At 38.0% G+C, this 22,305-nt stretch overlaps 1 long non-coding RNA gene across 2 annotated transcripts; it reads right to left on the minus strand.

Moving 5' to 3' along the window:
* Nucleotides 1-879: 879 nt before the first annotated feature.
* Nucleotides 880-19,396, minus strand: LOC125753043 (uncharacterized). 2 transcript variants are annotated; one of them, XR_007403922.1, is made up of 4 exons: nucleotides 19,217-19,396; nucleotides 18,211-18,339; nucleotides 1,952-2,067; nucleotides 880-1,180 (listed from the first exon to the last, which is right to left on the minus strand). It is a non-coding gene; the product is annotated as an uncharacterized LOC125753043 (long non-coding RNA). The 2 variants fall into 2 exon arrangements; XR_007403921.1 differs by lacking the exons at nucleotides 880-1,180; nucleotides 1,952-2,067 and having other exon boundaries at nucleotides 17,807-18,339.
* Nucleotides 19,397-22,305: the final 2,909 nt, after the last annotated feature.

Here is a 22,305-nt window from a genome sequence, read left to right on the forward strand (position 1 = left end):
ATTACCTCATATCTAAATGTATGAAGCTAATTAATAATTATTAACAGAGCTGTGGTCAGAAAAAACCACAACAGCAAGGCCATGCTCACTCTCAGCTACCAGTCTGTAGACATCACAATACACAGGCGACATACTCCATGTGTGCAGAGAGCAGAGCCACAGCTCCAGTTCACTCTGCATCCACAGTGCAAATTGACCTATGGAAACCCTCTATAGTTATTGAATGAATAAATAGTTTTAGTAGCTGATTAAATGCATTGCATTTATCCTAATCTTTTTTTTTTTTTAGTTTTTATTTATTTATGATAGTCACAGAGAGAGAGAGAGGCAGAGACACAAGCAGAGGGAGAAGCAGGCTCCATGCACCGGGAGCCCGACGTGGGATTCAATCCCGGGTCTCCAGGATCGCGCCCTGGGCCAAAGGCAGGCGCCAAACCGCTGCGCCACCCAGGGATCCCGCATTTATCCTAATCTTATACTTAACAAGAATTCAGGGGCACCTGAGTGGCTCAGTGGTTGAGCATCTGTCTTTGGCTCAGGTCTTGTTTCCGGGGTCCTGGGATTGAGTCCCACATCAGGCTCCATCTCTGCCTCTCTCTCTGTGTGCCTCTCATGAATAAATAAATAAAATCTTAAAAAAATCACAAGAATTCAAAAGTCATAGTGACATAATGGTAAAAGCAACAATACACAGATAAACAGTACACAGGTAAACTAGCTTTTTAAATGGTAAAAGCAGCAATACATACATAGTATGTAGCCTATGTATTGTGATATCTATGTCGTGGGCTTCATAAGTTTAGTACCAGAATTCTTTGCTTAAATGAAGCATTAAAAAAAGGGCCTATGGTTTAAAAAAAAAAAAATGTAGCCTGTATTTTTATTTCATTTGGCTCTCAGTATTTCAAAACATACAGTCCTATATAGAAGATATATAAACAAAAAAAAAGTTTCATATAAATTTCCAGAATCTACAATGTTCTTTGAAATGGACAGATGTGGTATCATTGGCCCCACGTCGCCATATGCAATGTTGTTGGATCTGGGAAGTGACTTCTCTGAGACACATGCTTTTCAGTTAGCATAGAACTACCATCACAGTGAGGCAGAATGCCACTTGCCAATGGCATTTGTGTGATCATTTTTCTTACAATAGGAAAGTATTTCTTTGAATTTGTCTCTGTAAAAAAGTGAGGGGAAAAAAAGAGAGAAATACATTTATACATGTAAACTTATGCCCACAAATGTTCATAGACCTTAATTTCTAATAGCCCAAACTAGAAACAACCCTGATGTCCTTAAATGAATAAATGGTTAAACAAACTCTGGTACATCCACACTGTGGAATATTACTCAGCAATAGAAAGGAATGAAATTTTGATACACATGGCAGCTTGTATAATATTCAAAGGATCTAAACAAAGTAAAAAAAGTCAATGTGTGTGACCATGAGATTACATACTGCATGCTTCCATTTGTCTATCATTCTTGAAATTGCAAAATTATAGAAATAGGAAACAGGTTAAAAAGGCTCCCCAGAGTTAGAGACAGAGAAGGGAAGGTGGAGTGCAAGATGGAAGTGAATGTAGGTATTAAAAAGACAAAGAAGGAGCCTATGATGACAAAAGAGTTTTAATTCTTGACTATCTATGGATAAAATCTGTAGAACTAAGCACACACACATGTACATGTGAACTGGGAAAATGTGCCTCGGAATGATAATTAGCTTCAATGTCAGTTTTCTGGTTGTGATATTATGCCTTGCAGGTAGTTATCATTGGGGAAACTGGGTAAAGCATACCTGAGATCTCTATGGATTATGTCAAATACATGCACCTGAATCAAAAAGTATCTCAAAAAAATAATTAGAAAAAGTTGGAAAAACAGTCTAAGCATTCCTAAATTATCTACTAGAGGGTTGTGCATTTAGCCCATCGTGGGTCCCCTTTACCCAACTATGCTGTTTGCCCGGTCCTTGTAGGATTTGGAGGGTGCAACTCCTGACTTAAACCACTCTTCTTGCATCCCAGGACGGATTTCTTCAAAGGGAATCCTGTGGGTTTGAAGCTGGAAACAAAACAGAATCAAAAGAGGTACAACACAGTGGTCAAAACTGAGCACACACAGAAAGAGGGACCTTGAAATTTTCTCCGGAGAGAAATAAATGCCTTTAATGTTTCCTAATGACAAAAAGATTAGTAAAGCCAGAGCATACCATAATATTGCTAACTATTGTTGTTCCCTTTGCCAATGTGTTCCCGTCCAAAGAGTACAGCCGGCCCACACATTCTCTGCTGTTTCTTGTCTCTTGTGTGAGCTGGGGAAATAATCCACAAGGTAAAATCTGGTTTTGCTTTACACAGCTACATCATAATCGAACCTATTCCTCAGGAACCCTACCACCTTACCACCAGCAAATACACTAAGCAAGGTGGTTGTCCAAACAGAGAAGGATGGCATGTATGGAGGGGCGGCAAACATTGTCAAAGGGTCGATTTTGCTCCATGGTCTTAATTTGGTATGACTTTATGAATATGCTATACAATTGAATCAAAAGCTAATTTGAAGGGGGCACAAACTTTAATCGTCCTCTAAAAGTTGATCAAATGCAACATGAAAACCTGGACCCTATGCTCGGTATGTGCTCCTCCACTCCCTTTGCTTCCTGAGTCCAGGAGAAAGAGCAGGTAAGTAGGAATGTGAGGGACATGCTTTTCACGTCTCAGGTCTGCCTCCCTGCGTCAGGGAGGTGTAGGCTTCCAAAGTCCCCGCATTAAAAAGGCTTGACTTCAGAGCTCTGGGGGAGGGGACAAATCTCTATTTGTTTATAGTCTTTAGCTCTAATTACATAATTACATTGGAAGGAGGACTGACTTGTGAGGAAAAGCAACAAAGCAAACAAGGTAAAATTGTAACAGGTCAGTCCAGCTATTATCTCTTTAGCCCTCCTCTGCGTGTGTGTGTGTGTGTGTGTGCATGCGCCCACGTGCCTTCGCACGCCAGCTCATGGTATTAGCAGATAAAGGCAGCCAGGGGTGTGTGCAAGCCTATCATTTTACCTTTAGTGCACTGTAGCACCCTGATTATCTCATTGAAATTGGAAGGTAAATGGGATGTTGTAGAAACAGAGCCTTTGCATGGCAGGTAATAGAGCAGACCTAATTAGCCTCAAGTACCTGTAATCCTAGGAGATGTACCTCGAGATAAAAGCTAGGGAAAGTCCCTCAGGTATGACTAATAGGTCCCCAGCCAGGTTGGCTCTGGATCAGGTGTAGTATGTCAGCTGTGCTGAATGCATCCTATTGATCCAAGAGAGCCTGCACTTTCTGCCACAAATTGAATTCAAATTGCTTACAAGGGAAAGGCATCTGGCTTACCTGATTCATATTTCAAAATAATTTTCTTCCATACTGGTTTGGTAGTAGATTCTATCGTTATTTTTTTTTTAAATCCATTTTTAAGAAGATATTCTCTTGAATGTTGTATACGATTTTCTTCAAAAACATTTTGCAAGTGCTATGGCCAAGTATACCATTGATACATTTTATATTTTAGAAAAAATGGAAAATGGAGAAGAGTTTGCTTAAAGATTATGGCCCCTGCCTGCTAGGTAATATTTTTTATTAAAAGAAATTTTGTTACTTACTTAAAAGAAAAGATGGATTTTCCCCCGTTTATTCATTGATTATGACTTAAATAACTAGAAATACAGAAAAAATAACCCCAAGATTTTAAGCTGTAATCTACAATAGTGGTTTTCAAACTTAACAGTAGAAATCTTTTATTTAAAAAATACATTATGACACAGCATTCACTCCCTCCACCCCCCTGCTCTCCCTGCACACACTCGGACTGATAAAAGCAGGCTCTTCTGCATGACGCCAGGATGTAGAACTGAGCCCCATCCATTTGGACTCTTCTGTTCTCCCCTCTGTGAGGTATCTAAGAAGCCTCTAAGGGACCCTAAAAATCACCAGACTAGGCAATGTTCAGTCTTTAAGTGAGACCATATCTAAATAATTTCAGAAGAATGAGAATTTAGGCTATTTTTAAAACCTATTCCTGAGTGAGACCCCATAGTCATTGGTCAATCAGTTAAGTAACCAAAATCCTTTCTAAGCATTACTCTGATCGGATACAGGAGGCATCTCATTCATTCTAACAATAGTTGTTGAACATCTACTATATGCCATCTACTATTTGCCAGACACTATTCTAGGATCTGGAAAGACATAAATGAACAAAGTAGAACATTCTGCACTTCTAGAGGTAGACATTATACACTGAACAAAATAAGTAAAATTTTCAGGAATTTAGAAGCTGACAGTGCTGAAGAAGTAATAGAAGGAGTATAACAGGAGGTTATTAAAATACCAAAAGAGTTAGTGGCGATTTTATTTTCCTTAAAGATTTAATTATTTATTTGAGAGAGAGATAAAGCAAGAGCGAAAGTGAGAGAGAGAGGAAGAGGAGGACAGAGGAAGAGAGAGAAACCTGGAGCAGACTCTGGGCTGAGTGGGGAGCCTGACGTAGGCCTCGATCTCAGGATCCTGAAATCATGACCCGAACGCCTAACCAACTGAGTCACTTAGATGCCCCAATGAGTGGCAATTTTAAATGAGGTCGTTCATCTCAGCCTATCTCAGAAAACATTTGATTAGAGACCTCAATGAGTTGCAGGAGATATCCACGCAGATCTCTGGGGAATACTACTTCTATATTACGGTACTTCATAATATAGTAGACACTCAACTTGTATACACATTTGTACATGTTTATTCTTGGTTTACCTAAATACTTCTGGATCACGATTTGGTGAGAACAACCAAGTTTGCCATTCTCATATATAAAGACGGGCAATAAAGATAAATGTAAAACCAGTGGAACGTTTACAATAAGATTGGGTGTTGTTGCTGCTTAGCTAATAGCATGGGTTAAAAGAGAAAGCAAGCCAGCCTCTCGTGGAACTTCTAATTAATGGCTTCCCATGCATTTCATAGAGCAGTTTTCCCATTTCTAAATTATAAAGCTGGGGTTGAGAAGTGAAGTTGGCAGGATAACTAGTGGTGTGCCGGAGCTGACACGTATCAGCTCATGAGAGCCATTTGTGGGCATCTCTTTCTGTTCTCCATTAGTGGATATCACTTTGGTAGATTGAAATCAGGCATGAGTGAGCATACTCAAACCATAGAAATGGAAAAACACTATCACTCTGCCTTCCCCAACCCGAGAACTGGTTGGTAGACATTTGTCAGCATACTACTGCATATAAGCGACTGAGTCCATTTTCAACAGGTTCAACTTAGTGTTCTTAAAAACCATACCAGCTTTCTCTCTTGAAATCAGTGGCCAAGAGTTGTTCCAATACAACGTTTTTTTTTTTTTTTTTCCTATTCAGATAAATTTGTGCCTCAGTGGCCGTCGGTTTTATTCCTAGTCAGCATAACCAGTAGCAGAAACTGCCTATCTAAAGTTAGAGCAAAACACTTCTTGTGATACTCATTTTAAGTGTAGGCTTCATCTACAGTTAGGAATTCTTGTGTTCTCCCTGGGAAATAGACGTAATATGAAATGGAGGTAAAAGTGATACATTGGAGGATAAAAATATTCTGGTCAAAACCCACAAAGTATACAAGGGGGACAAACTCTAAAATAAACAATGTAGTTTACAGAGAGGGCTCGATATTTTCCAGATTACTTGTGAAACCTACAAATACAAAAATAACTCCAAAAATACTAATTTGAGAGGCTGAACTGACTACTTCACCTACTTTACCTTTGACTCAGCAATCCAGTTAACTATTTCACATGACAGCTTTTTTTGTCATCGAAAAGCACGGTCTTCGGGATTTAGAGGACATTTTTGAACTGGGGCGTATAATAAATCCGAGAATTTCTCTAATTCTTGGGATTTTATGTTGCATGATATTTGATCATCTTTACTTGATGGTTTGTCATTAAATCAACAATGTTTCTAAGCTGCAAAGTTGAAATACTGTTAGACTGGTTAATGAACTACACCTACAGGGGCTCAAAATTGGACCAGGTTTGTTTGAGGGAATGCAAGATATAAACTAGACAGCTGCTTTTTTCTCACTCATTTCACTCTATTACTGGTTAACTTAGTGGAAAAATGTAAATTTTCCAGGGATTTTAGGTTGAAGGTATCTCAGCCAATGGAGATGTGTGCTTGACTTGAGGTCTAATTTAACTCCCGTGTAGTATTGATCAACATAGACCACCAGGGACACTAACAATCTTCTTTTGCCAAAGGTAGACAATGGTAGAAGAGTAAAGTGTAATAAATGCCCCTGTCCAATCCCATGTCGATATCCAGCTGCCTTGTGTGTGTGTGTGTGTGTGTGTGCAATTTTGAGTGCATCAGTATTTCACGTTTATTGTAGTGTGATGAAACACCTTTCAGAATGGCCAGAGGGACACTCAGCAGTAAGCGTTTAGGCAGTACAAATTGGAGTGAACAGGAGGACAGTTAGCAGGGAATATTTCTGAGGTCAAAGTAGTCTGGGTAGGAGCTGAATCAGCTAAATGCAGAGTTAAGAGCTGCAGTACCTGCTGCAAAGTAAATATAGATTACCTTCTTGATGACAAATTGATCCACTGGACAAGGATCTTTCAGAAAAAGAGACAAGTGCAAAAAAAATTAAGTAATTCACACTGACCAATTTTTTAACCCTTAATACTACAACCCTCCTGTCTCCCTGTAACTTTCCACTTGACATCACTTCAGTCTAGAAGACTCTATTGAACAAGTAAACACCTATGCAAAACTCAAGCTCCAACTTTCGCAGAAGCAGTTTTGAGAGACAAATTAGTCCCTCCTCATTTAACTTATGATTCTATACAATCACTGTGTTAATTATCATTTTTAGGTCTGAAGAGCATAGCAAGCACTAGTAAGTAATTGTTGTGATTATCACATCTGGAAAACTTATACATGGATAGAAAATCAGCCTAATGCACAAGCATCATTTTGAATTAATTCAGCAAATATTTTTGAGTCTCTGCTATGCGCCTGCCTGCTCTTATATGTTTATTTAGAAAATTGCTGTCTTCAAAAGATCTCTTTCAAACTGATTAGTTCACTTTATTAAAACTGAGTAAATTTCAGTGGGGAGGGAGTAGGGGTGGGTGGGTAATGCCTTCATTTATTTAGTTAGCAAACATTTATTGAACAAATACTCCAAGCAAGGCTCAGTGGCAAACGATGGCATATTAGCCTCAAATGCGTAGTTCCTTTCTTCAAGGAACTCAGTTTGAGAAAGATAAACGATTTAAAAACACAAATAAAGTGTGGTAGGTGATACAAAAAGGATCTCAAAAAGGAAGTGAGATGCTAGCTTACTCGAAACGGCAGGTGGGAAAAGATCAGAGATTTTTTTTAATAGAAGATATTATAAAATGCAAAGGACCAGGCATATTTACGAAGGAGGAGAGAGGGTGAAGGATGGTGTATGGAGGGGGAGTATTCAGAACAAGCAGAGGCACACGTGATAGATAGGCAGGGCTCATTCAGGGACATAGAAAAAGTTTGGTATGGCTTCATGCAACCTAACATCACCACGAGTTACTGGGGGTGGTTTCTGGGCGCACATAAAAGCTGAAATCCCTATTGGAAGCTGGAAGTTATATAAAATTATTAATAACAAGTTAATGAGATGATTCCCTGTCCTAAGTCAGATTAAGATGTAGCACCAAATTGTGGTAATTGAGATGATTAAAAGAAGAAATCAGCTTGAGTTGGACAACTTTCAGGTAGTTTCTTCTGAAACTACTAGAAATATAAAAGTTCTGTTGCATTTCAAAGAACAAAAAAAATCACATCGGTGAAGTTTAAATAGACTGAATTGAGAAACGATTTTTCAGACTATTCTAAAACATAATTATGAATTTTGCTAATGAAATTCTCTCATTTTAGGTTAATCCATTCTTAGTGACATTTTTAGGGTACCAATTATCATTAGGTTCTGAGGGTCCCCTGTGTGTAATTGGATCTGCCAAAGGAATTGGAAGACTAGATCAAAGACTCCTCTAAGTTTGCAAACTCAGATGCCAAGGAGGTCCAAAGAGCATCCAAGAAGGTGCAGAATTTCTTCTTTAAACAGTACAGATTCAGCTAAAGCTATGCTACTTGCTGAGTGTGGCGACAAACTTCTAACAATCTCCTTCACCTTACACTGAGTGCTCTTCTCAGTTTTAGACTAGTTACCCTTGTTTCTGGGCCAGTGGGGCACACGTCCGGCACACCACTCATGGAGGGTAAGCTCCCTTCCAAAACAGGCCACCCCCCAACCACCCTCCTCAACAATAGCCAACTGTATTCTTAGGAACTGGACCCTAGGCACTGCTCAATAATGCTTAAATGGAAAAAAAAAAAATCCTTCCTGACCTAAAAGATAAAACACATATTTCACGATTAACCAAAGCTTAAGAACAACGTGGAATTGTCTCCTCGGGGGAAAGAGCACGCTTAATATTTTAGCCAACGTAGCTGTTAAGCAATTTTAAAACTTTGTATACCATAAGCTCGTATTTTCAATTACACAGAAGTATGTGGATACATAAATAAAAGCTGAAAATAATTACATCGGTAAAACGTGTAGATAGAAGGGGATAAAATATCAATAGAGATCGCTTTTTTTAAGTAGAATCCTCAAATCCGTAAGCTTATAACTATGTTACACAGACATAGTATCTGAAATACCCCTGTCGATTCTCCATAACGTTGACATTGCACTGATTTGTGGAGAGATGTGACGATAATAAAATTTGCTACTGTCTCTTGGGAGGAAAGGAAAGAGAAGGGAAGAGAGAGAGATGCTACAGAGACAGAGAGGACAGTGTCATCGATAATGAAGAGATAGCAACTCATTCATTTTATGTCAATGGAAAAGTACCTGGTTCTACTTTCCATTACTAAGCAAAATACTAGAAGAGTCTGTTACATGCTTTTTTGAAAAAATAAATAAATAAAATTATATTTCTATGTATATAATCACATCTGTGAGTACATTAAGGGGGTAGAGTTACTAGTATATGTTTCCAAGTGTGTTCCATTATATTCCAACTGCAATTTTCTGAACACTAATTTACAGCTGTACTTCAAGCTTGCTCCTGCTACACTGAAATAAATACTGTATATATTTCAGGAATTCTGTACAAAATTATATATTTGATAACAGGGTGACTGCTGATTCAGTAAACACTGCATAGCTGCATTGTGTTCACAGTCGTGCCACAAGACTTCTGCACAGCAGGCACACGAAGGAGGGGAATTTGTATACATTAATATTTTAAAGTCAAACCCTTGAAACTCCCCATCAATCATTTCCCATGTTGATTGGAGAAGCTCCAGATTCCCATCTGATCATGTGTTGGAAGACACAGGTCCATTTTAGAGATGAATTGACTGAGATAATAAGTAAAAATCATTTATTAAGATCACATCAAATCACGAGCATAGAGATGAAGAGAAGATAGATCATGGCCTATTGATTTAACTCGCTCCCACCCAGGCCTCTGCGTAGCTGTCAGAGGCACAGAGAGTCCCCCAGCTGCTAACCGGGAGGCATTGCCTGAGATTGTATGAGACAATACAGCCATCTCACCTCTGAGCAGAACATCCTTCACCTTTGGTGCCAGGGATGCTCATTGCTTCCCACTCTGTTTTCTTTGCTCCAGGCAAAGGCTGAGGAAAGCAGAGCTGAGGCTTGTAAGGCATTGCAGTTCGCAGGTCTCTAACGTATCCAGGGCATCTGCGTGCACAGATAGAAAGTGTTTTCAGTGCAATCACTTTGAAAGCCTGGATAATAGAGGAGCAGGAGGATTGTAGCTTGGATAACAAAGTTGTGGTGGTGGTGGTGGTAGTTTTGTTTTGCTTGTTTGTTTTCCTTTTTATCAACAGGAAGCTCAGTTAGCACCTGCACCAAGCATTGATTTCCCTGTCCTGTTTGTAGACACTACAGGGGTCTTTTTAGCTGTGCAACGCAGACATATGCTGAACAGCCTTTGATTTTTTTTTTTTTTCTTACAAGTTTGTTTTACAGGAGAGGCTATTGCCAGCATGGGTTGCTCCGGTCATTATATAAGATCCATATCATCGCTTCGTTTCTAAAAATCACCTGTTCCCACCCTGGCCTTTTTCATCTCCTGGCAATTCTTGGGCATTCCATGGTTACTCCCCAGCCGGGGTCTCAGATGTTCTGGGTTTCTTATAGAACTTGTAGAAAATCCTCAGAGCCCCAGATGATTCTCTAGGGCATCTGCCCTCACCGCTCCTTGGGCGTGCCGCAGAGCCCTCCTTGCTGGCATGGACTTATGCTCGTGCACGTGTTGCCAGCACGGAACAGGCACCCCCTGGTGTAAACTTTTCCACAGAAGTCTGTGAAACAACTTTTCAAAACCCAGGTCTCGTTTATTTTCTTCTTTTTTTCCTCCTGGTTTGATGTCAGTCATCAATCGAGCAGGAGACAACTCATTTCATTTCTGTGACACACCATGATGGACTTGTGTTGCAACCCTGACTTATTTTGAGAACTTCAATTTCTCAAGCTGAAAGCTTGAATGTCCCATGGTTGGAAGAGCTATTGATCCGATGTAGATGGACGGCTCAAGAGGAACTGATACATTCCTTACAGCACTTTCCCTTTCCCTTGCCTTTCCTGGCCACTGTATAATGTAGTCTTTTTCAGAGTTTGCTATCATCTACAAACTTTGATTTTGGCCTCTGGAATATACTCAATTTTTACACCATTTTTTTTTTTCCCACTGTAGGCTTTCTCCTCGTGTAGCATTGCTCCATTTCATTCCAGGTGAATTGTCTAATAACTGAAGACTTAGTTATTTTTGGTCCCTTTTACAACTTGCTGTAGAAAATAGAGGCGCTGACAGTAAGTGATACTTCCAAGGAGCCTTTCTCATGATTTTAGAAGATGGAATGTACACTATTTCTCTCAAATAGAACAAGCTAATCTGAAAGTACAAATAAGAAATTGAATCTATTTATCGAAAACAGACTTTAAAGATTTGTGAATAACCCAATACAAGTATTTAAAAATACAATGCTTTAAAAAACTGATTTGTAACATTTCTGGTGGAAATGATTAGTTCCGAATGCCCTCTGTGATGGGAGGAGGTAGCTACACCCTGTCTGGAGTTCTAGGGACTTAAACTGCCCTCCCTAACATTCCTTTCTCCAGTGAAGAAATACATTAATTTAGAGGTGGAGAATAGTATGAGGGTCTCAAATAGATCTCTATGCCCCAAGAGTTTAAGAATTTTCTTTGATACAATTCATGAACTGCATCTTACTTTTATTTCGATTTTTTTCCCTAACATTTATTGCAATGATTAATAAGTGCTAAGATCCATGAAGGCACTTTGGATTCATTTGCTCATCTAGTCTTCAGCGGGCCTGTATTATGTAAATCTAGTTGTTAGGTACGTTTTATAGGTCAAACCACTAGAATCCATAACTGGCTCTAGCTCCCCAAATAACAAGAGTAAAGCAACTATTGGAAACAAGTCTGTCTGCCTTTGGAACATGCTCGGTTCTGTAAGTAAACAGCATTCATATCAGAAGAGCCTTTAATAATGGGATAATCTGCACACATGGTGGCCAAGTTTAAAGGAACCACAGAGATAGGGAGGGACCCAGGGATTAGCAAGACTGTAAGCCACTAACATGCCCGGGGCTAATGGGGCAAGAGGAATAAAGAATACAGCATAGTTCGAGCTGGAGCTAGGACCAGAGACATCCAGAAAGATCTACACGAGACACAAGAGTGGCACCCAGATCTCTGTTTTCCAACCCTCTGATCTTCTGGCTTTGTTCCCCATTAGCTTCAGTGTACTAGAAACAAGCCGATGAGAGACCTGGGTGATGCAGTCTTTAGGGATCAGCATTTCAGGTCTCAAAGCAGTGCAGAAGGAAAGAGAGTATGGGATGGGGCAGGTGGCAGGGCAACAAACAAGCACACACACACACTACCCAATTGGCTACCTGGACAGCAAAAATAGCCCAGCTTCCAAATGGCAGTTCAGTCTCCGCCTCCCATGCTCCATTTCTAGAGAGTAACTAACTTAGCAAAGAAAAGGCAGCATCCGTAAAACGTCTGACAAGCAACATAAGAAAAACAAAATGATTTTTATATGCATTCTTCCCAGTTTTATAGGATACTTTTAATTTCTTCACGTAAATGAGCTGAGTACATCATGGCATATTTTCTTTAGTGTTTAACTTACAATGTTCCTAAAATCTTAGGTCTTTAAAAAATATTTAAAATATGTTTAAGAAGTAAAAATAATTATGAAATATAACCCTAGAATTAGTACTTGAACTTAATTCACTTATTAAAATACGCGCATGGAAACTTCTTGTTATTTATCTTTTTTTTTTACAATCTAATAACTTGCGACTTCCTTTGCATTGATCATCTTTTAAAATATTTCCATATCCTTAATTTAGTCTCTGGCATCTTTAATGCTACTGATTAACAATAATCAAATTAGGCAGGGATGAAGAACAATCACAGAATGTGTTAACCTGCCATGCGCAACCATTCACAATCACATCCCAGCTCTCAGTTCCACACCCATCCTTTAAGATCTTCACTCACCCGATGTGTCAGCCAGCCTGGGCTCCCTCCAGTATAGAGCTCATGTGATGTGCATTCTGTGCTTTTGCTGCCCTTGATTGAGCTCCAGCTTGAATGCCAATTCTGCATGATCGGAGCTGCCTTGCAACTAGTTTTCCTGTAAATAGTCTCCACGTCTCCCCTACTAACTGCTTGGGTTATCTTAATAAATAAAAACAAATATAGTTATACTGTTTGTTCTCCTAATAGCCTCCTCTGACTATCAAATGCCCACAGGATGAAAAATCTAAGCTCCTTAACTTGTCAAATAACGATTTGCAGTCTGGTTTCAACCCACTTCTCCAGCCTCATCTTTTCCAGTTTCTTTTTTTCCTGTGCCCATTCAAAGAAGACCATGGACTGCTATTTTTCTCTACCTTTGTTCATAAATTGCCTGGATGTTTCATCTTTTCCTTTCCCATTTGGCAAACTTCATCCATCCATCCATCCATCCATCCATCCATCCATCTGTTCATCCATCTAACTTCCTATTAATTTATGTATTCATCCAACTTAATGATTGCTCTAGACTCTATTTTGGGTCAGATAATCTGCTAGGTGCTGGAAATTAAATGGTAAGACAAAAAACATAAATAAATAACTGATGAGCAGAAACAGCCTTTACCAACATGAGCTTTGGCCTACTGATGAGATAGATGTTTATCAAACAACCTCACTTGTGTAATAACAAGCAATGACAAATTTTGTAATCAAAATTTCCATCAAAATCCTTAATAACGTGATCTACCTTTCACTGTTGGTAGTAGTGAGGAGGGGTCCATTAGGAAAGCAATGCTTCAGCTGAGGTGTGAAGATGAGAAGGAAAGTACTTGGCTAAAATAGGAGGAGGAATGAAAAATATACAAAGTAGAGAAAATATACCTGCAAAAATTTTGGAATTGAGGAGAACGTGACATATATGAGAAAAACAGAAGAAAAACAGAGAGGAGTTATTATTATTATTATTATTATTATTATTATTATTATTATTTTAGAGCAGAGATAGCTAGTAGGGAAGGGTACAATATTTGAATGAAGAGCAAAGACACACAGGTACAAGGCCACCGGAGGCATTGTGGAGTCTGATGAGGACATTTTTGCTTTATCCCAATACCCATGGGAAGCCACTGTCTGGGCAAAGCCAAAAGTTGATGTGATTGTGTTTGTATTTTATCACTTGCAGATGTGATGCAGATAGAAAACTGGAGAAGGGTCAGAGTGTATTCAGGTCAACTTGTTACAAGGCTATTTCCATAGTCCAGTGAGAGAGGACAGTTCGATGAAGTTGCATAAGGGTAGTAGAAATAAATAGAGAAAAGTATGCAAGATTATCAGATAATTTGGGACAAAATAGAAAGGAGACAAAGAAGGCATGAAGTCATGGACAGCTCGGATTTCTGACACGAGCCCCTAGTAGAAAACATTAAATTTCATTTCCTACATAAATTTTCTTTGACTTTCATAGAGCAAATTTAAACATCTTTTCCCTGTGCTATTACAAAGATTTATCCATAACCTGCTACTTACCATGCTTAAGAACTTTATGAACTTTACGACTTCTATTTCATTCTTCTTTGGTTTACTGGCACCTCACATATATCAAGCATTCAATAAGGATTTAGTGAATGAATGAATGAATGAATGAATGAATAAAATTTTTATTACGTCTGGCATATGCATAATTTTATTAAATTCTCACCTACGTGTTCATAGTATTTATTTGTATCCTTGTTTAACTAAGGCTTAGAGAGATCAAGATACTCAAGTTATACAAGTAGTTTACTGAGTATTGAAATAAAAAAGATATAAAGAGAAAACAATCCTGCTGCAAAAGAGGTCCCAAAGTTATTGAAGACACCACTCTCTCTCTCTTTCTCTCTTCCCCTCTCTCTCTCTTTCCAAATAAAGAAAAGGAAAATGTCCTCCAAAGGTTAATGTTTGATGGAGTGCAAGGATTTTCTCATGTCTCATGCCAGGTTTTGGGTTGGGGTAAGGGTTAGACTTTTCTTTTTTTTTTTTTTTTTTTTTTTTGGTAGGGTTAGACTTTTCTTATCTGATTATGACCAGTCATATTTGGGGAGTGAGGAGTCATTCTAATTGCTGGCACAGCCAACTTACTTCCTCTTGGGAAACATGTTAGCAGTGTTGGCCCTGGACACATTCATCAAGCAGGTCAAGTTTCATAGTCTTTCATTATCTTTTGCTCTCCTGAGTCCAAGCCTACCATGCCAAGGCCTCATGGTTTCCTTTAAATCCTAAGGTTCCTCACTTGATACCTCCAGGAGGTCCCCGTGCTCCTAAATATTTGTCTGTGCTCCCCAAAGGAGCAAAGGATTCTGGGTATGAGTCTCATTCATTTGTAATGACATTTACTTGATAAAGACTAGCTTAATCTGACAAACCAACCATGGCAATATATTAGTGGATATTGTTTAACCTGTGTCGTTTCCATAAGCTGTTCATCAGAACAGATACTGTTAGGGATAGGGAACTGCAGATAGGCTAGTTGTCAAGACATTTTGAGGTCTTGACAATAACAATTAAGTGTATGCATTTGGGTACTGAAACTTCCTTCAGAAAATTGAGATTAAAAAAAATATATATTTTAAAATTGCCTATTCATTCACTGCCTTTTTTGGCATTCAGAATTACTAGGTGTCCAGAACACTGATTAACCCTAAATGGCTTTCAGTTTTCCCCTACGCTTTTTTTTTTTTTTTAAACATGCATCTTCCCCAGCGCAACAGTGTAAGATTTAGTTTCGTTCATTCTCCTTCAATACTGTATAGGGCTTAATTCATTATTTGAAACCTCCTAAATAGATCCTCAAAAATTATAAGAAATAAAAGAGTGAACTCAGAATTGATAGAGATACAGGTATAGATCTACTGAATCAAAATATATAGTTAGATTACATTTAAAAAAATATTTTTCACACTCCCCACTCCCTGCCTATGAGAATCATCAATCTGTTCTCTGTACCTACAAGATTTTCTTGGTTTTCATTCAGAGAGCATGATGCTTTCAGTTTTGTTCTTTTTTCTCAAGAGTGCTTTGGCTATTTGGAGTTTTCTGTTTTTCCTTACAAATTTTAGAATTATTTTTTGTATCTCTGTGAAAAATGTGATTGGAATTTTGATAGGGATTGCATTGAATCTATAAAAGGCTGTAGGTAGTATGGACATTTTTAGGTAGTGTGGAGATTTTTTCATCTCCTTGGTCAACTATATTCCTAATTATTCATATTTCAATTCTTATATAAACTCAGTGTTATCTGTGATAACAATTAGATCTCTTTAGAGACTGGTGTTTCTGAAAATGCTCAGGATTAAACTTCAGTTTAAACATGGATTAACTATAGGGTGAAAAAAATTGTATAGACTTTACTTATATATTTGGAGAGAAAGAGAGAATGAGCACAACTAGGGGAGAGGCAGAGGGAGAAGGATAAGTAGACTCCTCACTGAGCAGGGAGCCTGAAGCTGGGCTTGGATCCCCGCACCCTGAGACCATGACCTGAGCAGAAGTCACACACCTAACCGACTGAGCTACCCAGGTGCCCCTAGGGTTAAAAGTTTGAAAGAAGCTTTTTTTTAACATGAAAGATTTATAATTAAAATATTTCTATGAAATATAAAATACTTCTATAAAATAGATCCAGAAGAAAAATAAAATACTACCTCCAAACTCTACTTAATAAAAAGTAGAGAGCTTTAGGCAAATGTTCCAAATGACAGATGTTTCTATTTCTTTTCAAAAGTATGGTTTGATTAGACATATAAGACATTAAAGGTGATAGGAAAGCAATAATGTGTCTAGACATAAAAGCGAAGAGATAAAAAATTACAAATCTGAAATTACCTCTAGATCATTTGGCAAAGAGACTTAACAAGATGCTACTGAATATCGAAATTGTACTCTTTAGAGTTTTGGTGGGTTGTTTTTTGAGATTTATAAGGTTTTCAGAAAAAAAATTGTTGAAGTTCTAATGTTTTTATTTCTCCTCTGTAACCCCAAACTATATCCATGATGTATTAACTTCAGTCTCCCCCTCCTAGTAATACAAAAGATTTTGACCCTCTTTCTGTCCAACAAGTAACTTTGTCTTCAAATTTGCATCTTTAGAATTGACCTCTCTACATGCAATTTTCTTAAATACTACTTTTCAATTGCCTTATGATACCACTTTTCAATTGCCTTATGATAATTCATGTATGAAATGACATTCAATTGTTAAATATAATTCTTAGTCAACCATAATTGTTGACTAATTTGCATATAGCTCACCCAATGTGCAAGATGATAATACTTGTTATTATGCTGTATTTCTTCTGAGGAACATTTAAAAAAATATGTTATAGTTTTCAACTGAGGAGCTCAAGTCCTATCACCTTGATCATTCATTTGAGGACCAAAGGAGCCAAAGTCAGCACTTACTGATATCTTACCTCCCCCATGATAGAACCATTGTCTTATTTCATTTTTTCCTATGGGTAGTATTTTCATTTACAAATGGGCTTGCATTTGTCATTTCATTTGCATTTTAATTTGTATTCCTTTTTTTTTTAAAGTGGGAAGCAAATCAACAACTTCAAGTTCTATTGATGTGATTGACAATATAGCAAGATCCTGTTTTTATTTAGTGCCCATCTGTTTTCAGATTGTTAAGAATCAGATTAATTGAATCTTCATATGATTCCTTAGATGTACATAAGGGGCAAGATGTCTTTAAGTTTTATTTAAAGAACTGATTGGTTTCACTTTCTTGTTCAAGGCAAAAGAGAAGTAGAGTGAAAGAGACATGAAGAGTCAGAGAAAGAATTCAGTGTCTCCATTGCCAATATAGAATGCTATGCATTGGGTATGGAATACTCACGACTGAGCAAAAAGTCAGAAGAAAAGCACTCAAAGGGAATAAACTTCAAGAAACTATTTTCATGAGAAATTAAGAATTGTTAACTCGATTTGAAAAGAGAAAAGTGGTAAATATGCCTTTTGATTTACTAACTAGCATAATGTCCTACTTTTTGGGTTTCTATAACTGTCTAAAAGGCCAGAACATTGCATACTTTGCATTTCTGATACCCAGATGGATACTACTCCCTCCTCTCTGTAACAAAATTGGTTTCAGTAATAATTACAGAACAATCAGCAATGATCATCATTTCTTTTATTCATCTTTAGTTTTGGAACAATTGGCATTTAAAGAAAATGTATGTTGATTGAACCAATGTATTTATCCTGGTTGTGACAGTATATAGTTTTGTAAGATGTTGTCTTTGGGGGTACTTGGTGAAAGATACATGGGATCTTTCTGCGTTATTTTATGTCACATGGCTATTGCTTCGTCCAATCAGCATGATGACATTAACGTAATGGATCAGTGTGATATTTGAAGGGATAACCCGGATGTCCAAATCTCATCAGATTACACTAAGAAGGAGGTAAGAGAACTAATTTATCCCTGAGGTAAAACTGTACGTGAATATTTTTGTCATATGAATGCCAACTGTTTCTCATCCTCCTTTCTCATTGAGGTTGAAAAGAATACATTTACCAGATAAAAGGTCTCATGCCAGGAACCTGAGGCTTTATTAATCTTCTCTAGTAATGATACCGCATCCCTCAGTAGATGTAGGGAATTCCTACTCGGTTGAACCTGGTGTTTGTAGTTATTCTCTAGTTTCTACAGGAGTAAGAATAGAAAATTAAGTGGAAATGTGATAGGACCACCACCCCTGCATCTTTTCAGTCTTTAGTTTGGTTCTAATCTCTGCCATTCCCTACTCCTCTATCCTGGGGATACAATATTGGTTTTGATTTACTATCTTGATCAGAAGTGGGAGGCAATTTCAGAGGTTTCCACTTAGCCTTCCCCACAGGAAAGAATCCAATATGAGATTTTTTTATTTTTTTGAATAGCCAACTATATCAATTCTGATTTTAACAGGGAAAAGACCATTGGGGCCCATTGTGAGCTGAACTTTAGTCAGGAATCCATTTATTACTTGGCCTCCATAAGCCTCCACTCAAACAGGGAAGCCCATGATGACATCTGTTTCTCTGGGTATTGTTATCAACTCAGACACTATTAAGTCTTCCTAATGTGTGGTATTTATTCTCTTTCCTTAGTATACAGTCATCTGAATAAACAGCTTTAGAACCATTTGGCATAGAACTGGGGGGAATCATCATTGTATCTTCATTCCAGTAGGAGTTCTACTGGAGACTACCACTAAGGTCAGGGGGTTCTAGATCTGAAAATTGGTGCAGATCTGGAAATTGAACAGGGATCATGGCTTTTTATTAGGATGGTCACCTTCACACTCCTCAGACTCCTCCTTTTCTAATTGCTTGGTTAGGGCAGCCCAGGTGGCCCAGCAGTTTAGGGCTGCCTTTGGCCCAGGACATGATCCTGGAGACCCGGGATTGAGTCCCACGTCAGGCTCCCTGCAAGGAAACTGCTTCTCCCTCTGCCTGTGTCTCTGCCTCTCTCTCTTTCTGTGTCTCTCATGAATAAATAAATAAACCTTAAAAAATTAATAAAAACACACTCTAATTACTTGGTTAAAGATGTTAGACAACAAGCATGTTGGCCTCCCTTGGCAATTCTGGCCCTAGGAACACCATACTCTATTAAACACCTTCCAGCTTCTTGAGCCATTGGCTGTACCTCCTACCTTATTAAATGTTATGGTAGTTGTGGTCTCTTGACTCCTAAAAGTTAAGCAGAGTCACCTGGCCTCTCTCATTATGACATCTCCTCAAACTTATGAATATTAATGAGTCCAGCTCTATGACTGCCTCTCCTATCTCCAGCCCTGGCTGGTGGAAAAGAGCCACCAATGAAATTCTGGTGGCACTCTCACCAGCACATTCCTGCCAGCCTTGGCTAAAGATCTGCCCTCCTGTGGAACAGAGTCCTCTGGTTGGTTTTCTGACCTCATATAATATGTGTATTCCCACAGGACCACTTCATTCAGACTTTTTCCTCCTTCTTCTTCCATTGCTTAGGATGACATTTCTATTTCACTCATGACTAGCTATCACTTTTTCCAGACTTTTAAATGTTACTCTAACATAGAGCTTCCCCCATTATTTGAAGTTCTTACCAAGGTATTAAATCCTCATTTCCTGAGAAAGGACTCCATTTATCCACCCCTAAATTATTGAAGTCATGCTTCACCAGGGTGTAAGCTATAGTCCCTTTAATCAAACATCCTCAAAATCCAGTCCCAGTGTTATTCCTCTGGCTCCTGTCAAAATGTACTAGTTAATTTTTGCAACTCTTTCAATGTAGTATGTTTCTTTCCTCTCTTATGAGGCTTAGGACTTCCCAGGGATGGGATTTAACCCTAGTTTTTGTCCAGCAGCCAGAAGAAGAAGTGGAAATAATTCCTCAGGGGAGTACCATTTGCCTTGCTGTGGAGGGGCTTTAGGACTTTTCCCAGTGCGTGGTAAATGCTAACTAGTAGTAGGGAAGTATGGACAATTTCTGCAAATTCTAAGTTCCCTGGGAGATCTCAAAAGTCAACATCATTAGGGTAGCCAACTAGATGTACCTATTCCATTTTTTTGTGTGTTCCCAGGCTTTCCCAACCATGGACTCAACTTTAGCAGAGCAGATCTACTTTGGCTTAGTATTTAAATACCATTAGGGTCCTGCATCTCTAAATATTAGATCTTCTGTGTCTGCTCTTCTACTTAGTCTTTAACTGCTATTGACAGTGCTCAGTTTCTTATTACCCCTATGCCAGCCATCAAGAGAACTTAGTAGAAAGAAGCCAACTATGTTATCTTTCTAGGCATTGTTTCCTCATAACTTTCAAGTACCTGAATTACCACACCTAGGATAACTTTTCTCTCTCCTAGGTTGCTTACCAGGTCACCTTAGGTCAAGTTTTCAGCAATTGGACTATTACCATTTACTACACACACTCAGAAGCATGTCTTCTTTGCCAGCCAAGTGGTGAGTGAGCCCATTGGAGAACCCCACTATAGTGTCTTTACTTAGAACATTCTCAGCACCACTTGTATTTAGTTTGGGTTCTTTAGGGAACAGACACTAAGATGGGATTAGAAATTCAAGAGATTTATTGGGAGGAAGTTGTTTCTCTTAGAAGAAGGGCAAATGAAATTCAAAAGCAGACATTCTAGGATCCAAGCGTACAGGTAGATACTCATTGGAGCTGTGAGGAAAAGGGTACCAATAAAAGAGAGGCTTTTCCTAAAGAAGGAAACACTATTCTCTGTTGTAATAGGTAGAGGCAATCATAGGAAGAATAAGCAGAATTTGAAGGTGACTGAGCTGGGATATGGACAGCTAGACCCATTAGGAGGGTTTTTAGCCTAAATTGACAGAGACATTCAGGAAGGCAGCAAGAATGCCACCTGCATAAGATTTCTTAATGTGCTGATTAAATGTGTGCCTTGATCGCAGAAAAGCAGTTTTTACATAAAAATATTATACACAAAAAAAAGGAATACCTTTTGAGACAGATAGTTTAAAAAAATATCATCATTGAGTGGGGACTCCCATAGTCTGAGTACATGATTTAGTCTTAATCTGAGTACATGATTTAGTCTATTTTAAAGTACTTATGCTAAGAAAAAGAGACATTATAGGGATGACTATATAGTCATTGTTTAATGGCAAAATTCTGGAATTCTGGTCAAAGAAATAAGACAAGAAAAAATATATGTTCTGAAAATGAAAATAAAATATCTCATTTAACATAATTATCCATTAAAACAACTTCAAAACGATCAATGGGAAATCAATTTAAACCAAATTCAATGCAAAAAATGCTCTAAACCTATAAAGATTCCTCAACACATTATTAAAAATAATAAGAATAGTTTGAAAAATTGCATGGATATGTTTCTGAGTGGATAGTTTCAATATTATAGCTATAGGCATTTTTCAAGTTAAGTTGTACATTCTATGTGATTTAAATATATTCTAATATGGTACTTTTATAACTTGACAAAATTATTTGGAAATTCATCTTAAAAATAAATGAATACAAATAGCATATTGAAAATAAAAATAATAAGGACATTTCTATCCCTACATTTTGCAACATATCATAAAGGCACAGTAACTTAAAAAGTATGGTCTTGTATCTAATATAGACCTATGGGTTAATAGATAAGACTACATATATAGCCAAAAACCAGTCATGAATTTCTCATTTTGATTTTGTTTGTAAAAACAGCATTCCAAATCAGTGGGGAATATACGACATCAATAAAGTGTCCAATGAAACACAACTTAAAAGCAATGGGCTTAAGAGAAATTATTATTCAGAAGCTAGTGTGTCTAAAATGACTAGCATGTTAAGAGTGTAATTAATATCCTTGTTCTAGGAACATCCTGTTTGCCAAGAGCTGAGAGTATTCCTGGAATGTGTAGCTTTCAGATTTAAAACAAAGATGGTCCCAGATAAACTAGAGAAATTTTGTCCTTTTAGATGACGCCAAAATAGGGAATTGAGAGTCAGGGTGTAAAGACCCGATGAGGTAGTCTGTGGGACTAGCAATAGATACCCTCTAACTCCCTATAGGAGTCCTGGGGTCAGAGGGTGAGTAGACAGTTAAATCAGTCAGGGCCTTGTGGGATGAGGAGAGAATACTGGAGTTTACTTCAAGT

The sequence above is a fragment of the Canis lupus genome, chromosome 19 (genome assembly GCF_003254725.2).
Source record: "Canis lupus dingo isolate Sandy chromosome 19, ASM325472v2, whole genome shotgun sequence".
Taxonomy (NCBI): Eukaryota; Metazoa; Chordata; class Mammalia; order Carnivora; family Canidae; genus Canis; species Canis lupus.